The 14,067-nt window shown below is 45.4% G+C and overlaps 1 pseudogene; it reads left to right on the top strand.

Moving 5' to 3' along the window:
- The first annotated feature begins 11,981 nt into the window (after window positions 1-11,981).
- On the top strand, window positions 11,982-13,867 carry LOC109770136 (UNC93-like protein 1; annotated as a pseudogene).
- The last annotated feature ends 200 nt before the right edge of the window (window positions 13,868-14,067 follow it).

Here is a 14,067-nt window from a genome sequence, read left to right as displayed (position 1 = left end):
GATGCCAGTTCTCATCCAAGGCCCTAAGCAACCCGGCAACGACATTGATGTGTACCTAAGGCCATTAGTTGAAGAACTTTTACAGCTGTGAAATGGAAACGGTGTACGTACGTGGGATGAGTACAAACAGGAGGAATTTAACCTGCACGAGTTGCTGTTTGTAACCATCAACGATTGGCCCGCTCTCAGTAACCTTTCAGGACAGATAAACAAGGGATACCACGCATGCACGCACTGTTTAGATGACACTGAAAGTATATACCTGGACAAATGCAGGAAGAATGTGTACCTGGGCCATCGTCGATTTCTTCCGACCAACCATCAATGTCGAAAGAAAGGCAAGCATTTCAAAGGCGAGGCAGATCACCGGAAGAAGCCCGCCATGCGTACCGGTGATCACGTACTTGCTATGGTCAATGATTTATACGTAATCTTTGGAAAGGGTCCCGGCGGACTAGCTGTTCCGAATGACGCTGAGGGACACGCACCCATGTGGAAGAAGAAATCTATATTTTAGGACCTACCCTACTGGAAAGACCTAGAGGTCCGCTCTTCAATCGACGTGATGCACGTGACGAAGAACCTTTGCGTGAACCTACTAGGCTTCTTGGGCGTGTATGGGAAGACAAAACATACACCTGAGGCACGGGAGGACCTGCAACGTTTGCACGAAAAAGACGGCATGCCTCCGAGCAGTATGAAGGTCCTGCCAGCTACGCTCTTACGAAAGAAGAGAAAGAAATCTTCTTTGAATGCCTGCTCAGTATGAAGGTCCCGACTGGCTTCTCGTCGAATATAAAGGGAATAATAAATATGCCAGAGAAAAAGTTCCAGAACCTAAAGTCTCATGACTGCCACGTGATTATGACGCAACTGCTTCCGGTTGCATTGAGGGGGCTTCTACCGGAAAATGTCCGATTAGCCATTGTGAAGCTATGTGCATTCCTCAATGCAATCTCTCAGAAGATGATCGATCCAGAAATGATACCAAGGCTAAGGAGTGATGTGGCGCAATGTCTTGTCAGTTTCGAGCTGGTGTTCCCACCATCCTTCTTCAATATCATGACGCACGTCCTAGTTCATCTAGTCGACGAGATTGTCATTCTGGGGCCCGTATTACTACACAATATGTTTCCCTTTGAGAGGTTCATGGGAGTCCTAAAGAAATATGTCCGTAACCGCGCTAGGCCAGAAGGAAGCATCTCCATGGGCCATCAAACAGAGGATGTCATTGGGTTTTGTGTTGACTTCATTCCTGGCCTTAAGAAGATAGGTCTCCCTAAATCGCGGTATGAGGGGAGACTGACTGGAAAAGGCATGCTAGGAGCAGACTCAATAATATGCAGGGACGGGCATTCTTGGTCTCAAGCACACTACACAGTTCTACAGAACTCTACCTTAGTGACCCCGTATGTCGATGAACACAAGAACAGTCTGCGCTCCAAACACCCGGAGCAGTGTGACGACAGGATTACATGTGAACACATCAGGACTTTCAGCAGTTGGTTGGAAACACGTCTCAGAGGTGACACCACAGTTTGTGATGAGTTGTACTCGTTGTCCAGAGACCATCTTCGACTGTATTGACTTACAAAGGATACGAGATAAATGGGAATACATTTTACACGATCGCCCAAGATCAAAAGAGCAGCAACCAAAACAGCGGTGTCCGCTTTGATGCAGCAACCGAGAGGGGAAAGGACACATATTATGGTTACATAATGGACATATGGGAACTTGACTACGGACATGATTTTAAGGTCCCTTTGTTTAAGTGCAAATGGGTCAATCTGTCAGGAGGCGGGGTACAGGTAGACCCACAGTACGGAATGACAACAGTGGATCTGAACAATCTTGGGTACACTGACGAACCGTTCGTCCTAGCCAATGATGTGGCACAGGTTATCTATGTGAAGGACATGTCTACCAGACCGAGAAAAAGAAAAGATAAGGAAGCGAATACATCATACGATGAGCCAAAGCGCCACATAGTTCTTTCAGGAAAAAGGGACATTGTGGGAGTGGAGGGCAAGACAGACATGTCTGAATATTATGAAAAGTTTCATGAAATTCCTCCCTTCAAAGTCAAGGCTGACCCAAGCATCCTGATAAACGATGAAGGTTATCCATGGTTACGGCGCAATAAACAAATGACACAAGCGAGGAAAAAGTGAAGACTTTCTCCCGCAACTATTATGATGATACCATGCCAACTTTGTAACAGACGAGTATGATACCATTGTCCGTTTTGTACACGAAGTGCATCTAGTTTTTGCCGTAACCCTCTCAACTTTCTTGCACATGCTATGTGGATGAAATGATGATACCATGCCAACTTTCAACCTTTTCAGAGTTCATTTGAAATGCTTTTCAATTTTAGGGTCTTATAGCTCAAAATAATTAGTAAATGCATGAAAAATGGTGCATGAAAAATAATAAATAAAATAAATAAGTAATTAGAAACAAAATAATATAAACTTTATTAAAATATATAACTAGAAACAAAATAAAATAAACTTTAATAAAATTTATGAAACTAAAATTAACAAAGTATTTTCTGTTCAAAACATTATAAGAAACCTCTAGTATTATTGAAACTAAAATCATATAAAATTGATGCAACTAAAATTATCGAAGTATTTTCTATTCAAAATCATTAAAAGCAAAAAGAATTTTCATAAAGAACTTTTTGATAGAAACTTTAATAGCAAAAAGAATTATCATAAAGTAAAATAAATAAGTAATTAGAAACAAAATAAAATAAAATAAATAAGTATTTTGTTGTAAGTAGAAACAAAATAAAATAAATAAAGCAAAAAAGAAAACAAAAAAACTGGGAAAAAAAATGAAAAATGCCACCTATTGGGCCACGACGGCCTGAATACGACTAGAAACCCATCCATGGGCCAGGATTCAGGCCCGCAGAAGGCCCAGCAGGCCCACAGGCATAGCAGTGCAAGATTAGGCCCAGAGGCCTGCAGTTCAGAGGAGTTCAATGGAGATGGCGGAGCAGGGCTTATAAACAGGTCCTGCCGCTCCTCGGCTAGCGAGGTGGGACTAAACATCCCACCGCACCGCGGCTTTGGCAGGCGCAGGACATTGGTCCCGGTTGGTGCCACGAACCGGGACCAATGCACACCTTTGGTCCCGGTTGGTGGGGCATTGGTCCCGGTTGGTGCCACCAACCGGGACCAAAGGCCGCCGCTTCCCGCCCTTTGGGCTGCTGAAAAGAAAACTTTGGTCCCGGTTGGTGGCACCAACCGGGACTAAAGGGGGGCATTGGTCCCGGTTGGTGCCACGAACCGGGACCAAAGCTCTGGGTATATAACCAACACTTGTGAAAATTTTCATCTTCATCTCGCAGTTGCCCCTGAGGACCCCTCGACGACATCGATGCCGCCAGGCTGCCCCGACGCCGCCCGCCGCCCCCGCCGTCGCCGTCGCCCGCGCCCTCGCCATCGCCGCGCCCTCACCCGACGTCGTCGCCGCGCGCCGTCCCTGCCCCGCGCCATCGCCGTCGCCGCGCCCTCGCCCGTCGCCATCGCCCGCGCCCGTCGCCGTTGCCCGCGCCCGTCGTCGTCGCCGCGCCCTCGCCCGATGTATTTTTTAGATATATGTATTTTTTTATGTATGTTCATATATGTATGTATGTATTTTTTACATGTTTTTGTATGTATGTATGTATTTTTTCAATTGTAATGATGTTTTAAAAATACATATATGCAAAAGTTAGATTTTTAGAAAAAGTTTGTAAAAAATACATCAAAGTTAGGAAAATTTAGAATGTGCTAAATATGTCAAAAATGTCAAAAATGATGGTTAGATTTTTGTGGTTGAAAAGAGTTAATGATGTTAATTTTTGTGGTTGTAAAAGAGTTAGGAAAATTTAGAATGTGCTAAATATGTCAAAAATGTTTTTTTGTTCATAGAAAGTTTTTTGTTCATATACAGAAAGTTTTTATATATGACTATGGATATATGAGCAATGATGATCCATGGATGCATGCATTGATATACATGAGAAACGATGTTCATAGATTATTTACCAAGTATATATGTATTTTTGTTCATAGCATTTTTTTCCATTTATATATGTATGTGGCTATAGATGGATATATATGAGAAATGATGATCCATGGAAAAGTTTTATATATGCAAAAGTTACATTTTTAGAAAAGTTTTATATATGTAGCTAGGAAAGGAAGGAGAAGAAAAAGAAGGAGAGGAAAAATGAAAATAAGAAGAGGAAGAAAGGAGAAGCAGAGGAGAGGAAGAAGAGGAGAAATAAAAAAGAAGAGGAAAAAAGAAGAAAAAGAAGAGGAGAAGAAGAAAAAATTTATTTTTTCTTCTTCTCCTCTATTCCTTTCTTCTTCTCCTCTTTTTTTCTTCTTTTTTTCTTCAATCTTCTCCTCTATTCCTTTCTTCTTCTCCTCTTTTTATTTCTTTTTTTCTTCAATCTTCTCCTCTATTAATATCTTCTTCTCCTCTTTTTATTTCTTCTGCGTCTTCTTATTTTTTATCGGATATGTCGTTGTCGATATACCCCGTGTCCCGATAACTTCAACACGAGGGGGAGGGTCGACCTACCCCCTCCCCGATAACATTATTTTCCCATGTATGTATGTCGTCGTTGTCGATATAACCCCCTCCCGGATAACTTCGACCGTGATAACTTATACCACGGGAGCACCCCCCGGCCCTCTCGCTCGACCAAAACTCTCGAGGACACCCAAACCCTAGAAAAAAACGATGTCGGTCTCCTACCCCCTCCCGCCGCGCCCCTACCCTTGAAACGTTGCCGAGGCCACCCCAAACCCGGAATAAGCAAGGTCTACGTTTGCACTAATATATCCACCTGCTGTCATGTTTGTGTAATAATTGCCATGTTGTAATATTTGCAGAAACAATGGAGCACGGACGAGACGAGGAAGCAGAAGAGGTGTTGGGGGACATAATCTTAGCCGGAGGTGATATCTTGTCGTATCTTAACGACAATGATGGTCTGGAAGAACAGGGTGAAGAAGCAGGCTACGGTGATCGAAGAGTGGAGGAGGAAAGACATGATTATGATGGCTCCGGTGACCCAATGCTGGTGCAAGAAGGAGCCCGTGGTGACGGCTCCAGTGACCCAATGCTGGTGCAAGTAGGAGCCCGTGGTGATGGCTCCGGTGACCGAACAGAGTCCGGCTAGGTAAATATATTAGTTAAGCCTGTGCTGACTAGCTAATTGATGCATTCATCGTTTTGGTATGTACACATATTAATTAACTCTCGTCTTTCTTATTTTTTCTAGCCCTCCGAATCGAGCACAACTTCGGTAAAGAGACGAGGCCCGAAGAGAAAGTTGCGCTCGGATGAAAGGTTTGAGATCACAGCAATCGCTCGCGACGGCCAACCGATTGAACCCATTCGGACAAAGGAAGCATTTGCTGCTCAGTGCGGGGTTCTTGTTAGGGACAAGATCCCGATCAGCATCCACCAATGGTATAAGCCTAAGAAGGAAGACCCTGAGGTATCTTATGTCAATGATATGTAGAAAGATGATCTTTGGACTAAGCTAAAGGCAAATTTCACCCTATCGCCGGAGGAGGATCCGGAGAAGCCAGTTAAAGAGCAATTAATCAAGTCTCATGCTCTTAAGAAGATGGCAGACCTATTCAGGAGGTGGAAGAATGAGCTGAAAACGTTTGTCGACAAAGAAGAGACACCAGAATTCATCGGCCGGTATGAGTAGATCAGAGATCACTGGCCCGCATTTGTGGCCCACAAGACATCGGAAAAGAGTAAGAAGATGTCAGCGACAAACAAGAAGAATGCTGCAAAGAAGAAGCTTCACCATCGCACGGGGTCAGGTGGCTACCTCAAAGCCCGGCCTAAGTGGGCCAAGGCTGAGAATGATCTGCTTGATAAAGGGATCGAACCAGAGACAATGAACTGGCCAGACCGTTGCCGGACTTGGTTCTTCGGGGCTGGCGGAAAATTGGACCCTGTATCAGGGAGGTGCGTTTGGACGGACGAGCTTTCGAGAATACCAGTCAAGAGGCTTCAGCACTATATCGATGCAGCGCAGCAAGGGACGTTCGTTCCAGACAGAGAGAACGACGAGCTCACAATGGCCCTCGGGAATCCTGAGCACCCTGGACGGACACGAGGCACGCCAGGCTCCGTTCTGTGGAAGGCTGGTTTTCTGGACGCAGGCGGTTACAAAAGCCAGGAGAGGAGGAAAAAAGTGGAGCAGACCCAAATTCAGACGCTGCACAAAAGGGTTCAAGCGCTAGAGGTACGAGACACCAATCGACATGCCGAAACTACCCCCGACGCTACCCCGCCATCTTAGCGGAGAAGCAGCGTGGCTTCCACTGAGCTGCTTCAGCCGGAGCATGTCTTGACGGCTCCTGCTAGCTACCCCGTGGATGCTATCACGGAGTCTCAACATTGCCACCTTATGACGCAATGGCAGAACTTCAAAGTCAGGGCGGCTGTTGGCTCTGTTTTACCTCCTGAACCTGGCGCAACCTACCACTGCCGGCCGATTCCAGAAGGATATGCTAGGGTGATGGTGGATGAAATAACGGAGGGATTTGAGGACCTCCGGCTTGACCACCCTACCGGTGAAGGGGAGACTCGGCTGGGTTCTGCTCTGAAGACTCCATGCCTATGGCGGAAGGAGCTCCTCAACCTTCCGAACTGGACACCTCCGGCGAGTAAGGGCACTCTGCCTCCTCCTCCGACGAGTGATCAGGGCACTCAGCCTCCTTCTGCGGCGCGTGGCGGCACTCCGCCTCCTCCTTCGGCGAGTGATCAGGGCACTCAGCCTCCTTCTCCGGCGCGTGGCGGCACTCTGCCTCCTTATCCGCCTGCGCCGGCGCGCCAGAGCAGCCAGCCTCCTCCTTCTCCGCCTCGTCAGCAAGGGTGGAAGAGACCCGCCGCCGCTCCGGCTGCTCCGGCGCGTCGTAGTCCTTCTCCTTCGCCTCGTAAGCAAGGAAAGAAGACAGCCGCAGCCGCTCCGTCTGCTCTGCCGGCGTCTAGCAGTACAGCCAGAGGCAGGAGGCAATACAGATTCGGTCCTTCTCTGAAGACTCCAGAGAAGTTACCATACGAGAGGACCGAGGAGGAAACCAAGAAGATCGTGCAAGCCAAAGTGACGAACTTCTTTGAATGGGTGAAAGCAAATAAACATCCACCTCCGGAGGAGATGGTAGATCCGGTGAAAGCGAAGCTCACTCTGGCTGCCCTGACAAAACCACCAAAGTCTCCGCCGAAAGGCAACTATGAGCGCATTATTGCAAAGACATTTGCCGAAGCGGAGCGGTCGGGAAGTACTGTCAGTGATCAAAGGTTAAAAGAACGATGAGTTGGGAAAAAAATTGCCCAGCTCGGCGAACAAGCGAACCAATCGTGCCCTCCGCTCAAGGTGTCTAGCGACATCGTCGCTAATGATCCGAGGATGGTGCCCGGTTATAGCAATCTTGGAGATTACCTGCCCGACGATGTACATTATGATATCTTGGAGGTGGACGAACACAAATACCATTACGGGAAGCCTCTCATCAAAGATGAAAGATCTCTAACAATGATGATGCGAAGATTACATGATTGGTACATGAAAACCTGCAGAGAGTCTGGGGGGAGGGATACTTCGACGCCGAGAGTTAAACCGGAGCATGACCTCGTTGGAATTGAACTGTTGAATGTTCCATTTGAGGAGTTCTTCCAGTTTTTCAATCAAAAGGCCCTCGATAAATCAACGGTCACTTGCTACTGTCTGTAAGTAGTACTACTTCTGTCATTAAGTCTCTCTATATAGGTCAGCTCTTTCATTGCATGTATTTATAATTATCCTCACTATATTATGCAGATTGAAGATCGCCGAATTGAAGAAAAGACAAATCGGTGATATTGGGTTCATTAACACAAATCTCATAGATGCAACTGAGGTTAAATATCATGCCGAAAATACCGAGGCCAACTTGCTACGATCGTTGGTAATAAATGAAAACAAAGATATAATACGCTTTCCTTACAACTTCAAGTGAGTGTTACTGTCCTGTGCATATTCGGTTTCCCTTATTAGTCCAGGTTATAGTAATGTAATTGATGACTTATGCATGCGTGCGCAGCTTCCACTATATTCTCCTAGAGATTAAGCTTGAGCAGGGAGTAGTAACCGTCTTAGACTCGAGACGAAAAGATCCCCAGGACTATGCGGACATGACTCAAATGCTCGAGAAGTAAGTTAAATCGGTCATTATCCACCATATCAGCAACTTTGTTCATTTCCTGATATCAAGTAATTGTTTTCTTTGTCTGGCAGGGTTTGGAGAAAATTCACCAAAAAAGCTCCAGGACTGCCGAAGAAGCTGCAATTTAAACACCCGAAAGTAAGTACTATAGTAGCATGTTCCGCGCATCTCCTAGTGATTCAAGCGCTAGTTTCATCAATACCATTTAGCATACTTGCTTATCAGTTTGATTGACCTCTATTTCTTGTAAAGTGGTTGTGGCAGGAACCCGGGAATAATTACTGTGGATACTACGTTTGCGAGTCCATCCGCTACACGACCTGTGAGCGGGGCTACTCTGACGAACAATATGAAGTGCGTAAGCAATAATATTCACAATTGTATTTTATTACCATCATTTGTGTTGACTTTCATTTATTCATATATATATATATATATATATATATATATGTATGTATTGACCCCCTTATTCAAATTAGATGTTTCGGAAGCGGGATGAACTCCTAGCACCAGATCGTATGCGAGCAATTCAAGAGGAATTGGCGGCATTCTTCCTTGACCACGTGATCGCTGAAAATGGAGAATACTATGTGGACCCTGTGTTCTTACAATTTAATTAGGAGATTATATTGTAAGAGATAATTATTGTATATATGTAGCCGGTAGTGTCGGATAGATATACGAGAACTTGTTGTTCGACCAATCTCTCGGAGAAGGAGAGGTGGTCGATATCACTTCTCTCTGTATGCATATGTTCATGACGATCTTCTGTTTCCTTCATTTGATTACTAGCTAGCGTGTCTAGTCCTCTCCATACGTATATAGTAAGTAGCGTCGACCAAGCACAGAGATAAGAGAGGACACTTCTCTCTATTAATTAGCTAGCTAACATAATATATGAAACACCTAAATTAACCCCCCAAAACCCCCAACCCCCCCCCCCTTCAAAAAAAACAAACAAAAACCCCATCCACTGAAATTCTGACGCGTGGATGCCTATTGGTCCCGGTTAGTGCCACCAACCGGGACCAAAGGCCCTCCTGCCTGGGCTCGCCGCACCGGCCACGTGGAGGCCCATCTGTACCGGTTCGTGTAAGAACCGGGACTAAAGGGTTAGGGCATTAGTAACGACCCTTTAGTCCCGGTTCAAAAATCGGGAGAAAAGGCCCTTACCAACCGGGACAATAGGCTCTTTTTCTACTAGTGCATGCGATCTATGAAGGCCTCTCATCACACAGGGGTGGAACAACTTGAGCGAAACAATCTCACACACGTGGACCCAAAAGTGTGTGTGCCAAGAGGCGAGCCCGGAAACCGCGCCTAGTACATTGTGAACACACTACTTAATCGCCAGTGACGCAACCCATTCGCAATTCCCCATCGTTTCATGTTCTTTTATTTGATTAGTACAACTTCTTACATTGAAGAACTTTGTCGTTGGCTATGAACTTATATATGTTGAATATTATCTTATAGATGTTTGTAGATCTAAGAACTGTGTCACTGGCTATGAACTTGTATTGGTTATGATCTTATAGATGTTCTTAGATTTGAGAACTTTGTCATTGACTATGAACTTATATATGTCGGTTGTGATCTTATAGATGTTCTTAGATTGTGAATTTTGTTATTGGCTACAAACTTACCAATGTGATACTTCATTGCAAACGGAGATTTGACACTATATCCATTTGTGATGGAGCACACTGAAAATGGGCCAGCAACCGTTTGTTATCTGACCTTCCCATCAATAACGGGCCGGTTGCAACGTGCCCAAGGACCATGTGCGATGAGGGGTTTTGCTGTGTGCAATGTGGTCTTCTGTACTAGTGGGGTTTTATGCGAATTTTGTCGTAGATGAGACATGTTGACAATTTTTATTAGATTCGGACACTCCGTGTAATAGCGGAGCCAGAAATTTAAGATAGAGGGGGTATATGTGTTATTTAACGTCAGTAGGGGCCAAACCATCTAAATATGACAAATTTTCTCTGGTACACAGAGGATTTGCAGGTGGGTATACATGTATCTGTGAGAGCATTGCGGGAGCCACAACTCCTGCCAGTCCCCTTGCCTCCGCCACTTAGTTCGTGGGGCGTGACATACTTCTATGTTAGCGGAGACGATGGGAGGCGCATCTTGACAAATATCCAGACCCACTTCAGGAAATTCCGCCTCAAGACTGCCCTTCTCTTGACGGCTAGGAACACTTAAGGAAATGCCACCTCGAACACCCCCCCCCCCCCAAATGGTTTTCTATTCAACTGAAAGTGGATGATTAAATGACCCATGGGGGGGGGGGGGGGGGGTTGTATAGACTAAGGCCATGTTTCGATTGTCATTTTCCTTTCAAATACCCTTGTAAAAAATACAGGTATCAATCGACCGTTTCTTATCCTACCGGGAAAATCCCTCACATACCCGTAAGTTACACCTGTAAATGAAATACCATATTACAATACCCTGATACCAAGCGCAAAATAATAGTCTTTTACAGAGGATCAATTTGTTCACTCGTTTTGTTGAGCAGCCGAGGTAGCAAATATAACCAGCATTCCATGGATATTTAGTCATCCACAAATGGCCACGTGAGGCCCAAAGGCACAACGTGCCTCCATGGAAACAACATGGAGTTATGGTGGAGACACGGCGAATCTACTGGACAAGTCAAGTCGACTGCGCATGCGTGTCCGTGGGTTAATAGACTTCAAGACTCAAGTAAGACTATTCAAGTCTTTAGCTCCAAGTCCGTGGGTTAATACGACGTCATTTTGTCTTTAGGAAATGGACGTCATATTGTGGTGGGCAGGAAGAATCTTCCGTAAAATGCTATTGAGATAAAATATCTTCTCTTCCTCTTCGACATGGGTGGATGTACCTGTCTCTAGAATTGTTACTAGCTATAAAACACTGGTAAGATTATTCAAGTCTTCAGCCTTGATATTCTAGTTGTCGAGAACATGTATCTTTTTTTTTTCGAGGGCAGAACATATATCTTTGATAAAGACATTTGATTCTTCACAAAAATATAAATACAATTGTCTGTAGTACACAGATATTTTCGGTTGTAAGACTAAGAGTTGACGGACCTAGATGAGTAACTTAAATATTAAATATTTCTACCCACAAAAATATATATTTCTAATAACACTACTTAAAAAAGACCTTGTTCGAAATGCATCACCTTGCTCAGTGATAACATTATCATAGGTGGTTACCTTAAAAACAGTATCACTTGTGATGAGCATATATCCGCAAAGACCACATTGGTGGAAAGTTTATTTCTAGAATTGTCCATCCTACGGGTCCAAATTTGTACATTTAGGCTATTTTCTGACCCCTTTTTAGTTCAACTAAATGACCTACAATTTTAGAAAATTTAATTAATTTGGCTTAACTAAGGATGGTTAAAGTTACATTGAGGGCCAAAAATTACATCTCTAGTTCATCCAATATACATCTAACACGAAATATTTGAAGAAAAGGTACAGTTTTTTTTTCTAAAGAAGAAACATCCTTTTATAGAGGGAACAATTTGAATGAACATCTTTTTCTGAATGGAACAATTTTTGTGAAAGTACATTTTTTATGAAGAAAAAAAATATTTTGTATGGAGAAGGAACTTCTTTTTGTGAAGAGATAATATTTTAGTGAAGAAGGAACAATGAAAAAGAAACTCTTTTGTGGAAATAACAATTCTGGGAACAAACAACTTTTTTTGCGGTAGGGAACATTTCTGGAAACAAGCTGCTATTGTTTTTCAACGATCCGTGGTTTGGTGGAAAACCTTTTGCTAACAAAAATATGGTTATGAAGAAGAAAAAGTGACATTTTTATTGCTTTAATAAATCCGTTACTTTCAGGTCACCAAATATGTATATCATGGCAGTTAGATGTAGAAATATACATCTGTCAATAGTAGTGTGACGTCCGCCCCTGAAAAAAATAGTAATATGCTACGAATATCCATACCAGAAACCGAACAATGTAGAAGAAAGTGAAAACGAAAACTAAATTGTGTGTTGCTTGTTGAGACAAATTGATAGCTTTGTAAATCAAAACTTAGTCAAGTCCACGCAGTGCATTCTATCACGACTCATGACTAGTCAGCATCTACTTTCATTCCCTAGCTCTTTCTTCCATTCGTTTACTTTTCGGTGTGCTTCTCTTTCTCTCTATACATACGAGTAGTTCTGCTGCATCCACGGAAGTCTGTTCTCTCATTACGTAGCTCCAATTTCAAGATCGATCTAACCGTACCATCTATCTTGAGCACGGTGGGGTTTATCAAAATTGCTGGTGCACAAGGCCAAAAATGTCTGGTGTGGTTGTGACGCCGCAGCCGGAGGTGGTGGAAGAGGGGCATCGGTCGTCGCCGACGCCGGTGAAGTGCGGGCTCCTCAGCACCAACTCCCCACTGGCGCAGGGTGTGCCTGATCGGCCTCGTGTGCTTTTGCTGCCCTGGCATGTTCAACACGCTCTCGGGCATCGATGGTGGCGGCCAGGTTGACCATAGCGTCGCCGACAACGCCAACACCGCCCTCTACGCTTGCTTCGCCGTCTTCGGCATCTTGGGTGGCACGGCTCACAACCTGTTGGGCCCACGCACCACCCTCCTCCTCGGCGCTCTCACTTACCCGCTCTATGACGCCTCCTTCCTCTACTACAACCACCGCCGCTCCATGGCCTTCCCCGTCGCCGCAGGGGCCATCCTCGGCGCCGACGCGGGCCTCCTCTGGGCGGCCCAGGGTACAATCATAACCGCCTACCCGCCTCCGAACCACCGTGGCACGTACATCTCCATCTTCTGGTGCCTCTACAATTTTGGAGGCGTCTTCGGGGGGCTCTTCCCCTTCTCACTCAACTATCACCGTGGCAGCGATGCCGGTAGCGTCAACGACGGCACCTACATCGCATTCATGGCGTTCATGCTCCTCGGCAGCGCGCTCGCCCTCCTCATCCTGCCACCTAGCAAGGTCGTTCGTGATGACGGAAGCAAGGTCGCGGGGGTGGCCTACTCCTCCCCGGCTAGTGAGGGTGCTGAGATCCTTAAGCTCTTCACCGACTGGAAGATGCTTCTTGTGCTGCCCGCGGCTTGGGACAGCAACTTCTTCTACACCTACCAGTTCAACAACGTCAACGGCATCCTCTTCACGCTCCGCACGCAGGGCCTTAACAATGTATTCTACTGGGGTGCGCGGATGATCGGCTCCGCCAGCATCGGTTACTTCCTCGACTTTGGGTTGCGAGCCGGAGGAAGAGGGGCTTCATTGGGGTGATTATCGTCGCCACACTCGGCACCGCCATCTGGGGAGGAGGCCTTGCCAACCAACTCAGGTACAAGGACGGGAAGTGGGAGGACCTCATCGATTTCAAGGATGGACGCCGGTACGCCGGCCCATTTCTGCTATTTTTTAGCTATGGGTTGTTGGACGCCATCTTCCAGAGCCTCGTCTACTGGATCATTGCTGCCCTCTCAGACGACTCACAGGTCCTCAGTAGGTAATAATTCTAACTCAATGTCCTTGTTCTACTCGATCATTGTTCTTTGAGAGAGCAACGTACTAGGTGGGTACCAAAGGCTAACCTGCAAAGCAAGTTGGGCAAGAAAATGCTTAATATTTGGTTCATAATTGGCTGTCTCGTCTCCCCTTGTCTCTTTTCCCCTCACTTACCCGGACAAGAAACTAAATCCTCACCTATCACATTACAACTTGTCCGCCCTTTCCACTAAAAAGGATTCAATTATCCCAACTGCTTGTCAACTGGGGACTTATGACTCTCAGTTGCCCCTTGCTCGCCCTACTGGAATTCTTGGCCGTAA

The sequence above is a fragment of the Aegilops tauschii genome, chromosome 6 (assembly GCF_002575655.3).
Source record: "Aegilops tauschii subsp. strangulata cultivar AL8/78 chromosome 6, Aet v6.0, whole genome shotgun sequence".
Taxonomy (NCBI): domain Eukaryota; kingdom Viridiplantae; phylum Streptophyta; class Magnoliopsida; order Poales; family Poaceae; genus Aegilops; species Aegilops tauschii.
This window is presented reverse-complemented; position numbering and strand designations above follow the sequence as displayed.